This window comes from Euleptes europaea, chromosome 6 (assembly GCF_029931775.1).
Source record: "Euleptes europaea isolate rEulEur1 chromosome 6, rEulEur1.hap1, whole genome shotgun sequence".
Classification (NCBI taxonomy): domain Eukaryota; kingdom Metazoa; phylum Chordata; class Lepidosauria; order Squamata; family Sphaerodactylidae; genus Euleptes; species Euleptes europaea.
In genome coordinates, this window is record NC_079317.1 from 74,943,030 (window position 1) to 74,944,299 (window position 1,270).

Genomic DNA, 1,270 nt, shown 5'->3' on the forward strand with positions numbered 1-1,270 from the left:
ATGTACTTTCTGTAACAATTGTAATATTACTTATGTCATTAAAGGTTTCATTCATTCATTCATTCAAATCAGCCTTTCTATTCCTTTCACCTATTATCCTGAAAGACCTATGGAAACACAGATTTTTAGTTAGTATTAGCTGTTTGGCCAAGCTTGTTAGACTCCTTCCTGGGAACAATTAATAGTTCCACTTCACCAGTAAGCACTGTTCAGTATTGCACCATTATGACGCAGGTTAATGGACATCCCTGCAGAGGTAAAGAATACTCTCCCAAATGCGGCTCCTCTCCTTGTAAAGAAATTACAGCTATGGTAATAAGGAATTATCCCCTGTAGGGTGTTGCAATAAGCACACCAACTACCATAAGGTCATTATGACACACAGGGACTCCATTCGTCTTATACCATTCTCCCAAAATATAAAATGCCTTCACCTTATGAAAAGTTCATAGACTCTGAATCTCACAGTCTAGCTTCACCTTTCTTTATCTTTCTTTCTTTAAACTCTTCCCAGCTGCAGTGACTGGAGAAAGGAGTCAGCCCTGTGAGAGCCTTCTGAGTGGAGGGCAAGGGAGGGCAGTGAAGTTTGGAGCCAACCTTTACACTTTCCTATTTATTGTGGCTTGTTCTTTTCCTTTGGACACAGAGTGGGATCACAGTCAGAGTGAACACATGAACACACGAAGCTGCTTTATACTGAATCAGACCCTTGGTCCATCAAAGTCAGTATTGTCTATTCAGACAGGCAGCGGCTCTCCAGGGTCTCAGGCTGAGATCTTTCACATCACCTACCTGCCTATTCCCTTTAACTGGAGATGCCAGGGATTGAACCTGGGACCTTCTGCATGTCAAGCAGATGCTCTACCACTGAGCCACAGCCCCTGAGGAGTAAGTGAGGAGAGGAGTAAGTGTTTTGAGGATTTCGAGTGAGCATGTGCTTTTTCCATGCAGAGTTATTTTGCTGATTTTGCTCTTGAGCAGTCACAGCTAGAGCTGTTGCCTATTTGCTGCCACTGCCAAACACAGCAGTTTAAAGGTCGGGTGGGGGGCTTGCTGGCCACAACTCTTGTTCCTACCTCTTCCCCCAGCAGTGGGGATGAGCCATGACCCTTCTTCCCCTCCCAGCCACTGCATATTACCCTTCTCTCCTGGTCAGCTGCTTGCACTGGGGAAATGAAACGAAGGAGAAAGGTGCATGGCTTTTTGCCTGTCCTGCTTCATATCTGCTGGGCAGCAGAGCCAGCAATCCAGCTCCTCTTTTCCCACCTTC

The 1,270-nt window shown here is 45.5% G+C and overlaps 1 non-coding gene across 1 annotated transcript; it reads right to left on the reverse strand.

Annotated features, from left to right (window-relative positions):
* Positions 1-810: 810 nt before the first annotated feature.
* On the reverse strand, positions 811-882 carry TRNAV-GAC (transfer RNA valine (anticodon GAC)). Its single transcript has one exon. It is a non-coding gene; the product is annotated as a tRNA-Val (tRNA).
* Positions 883-1,270: the final 388 nt, after the last annotated feature.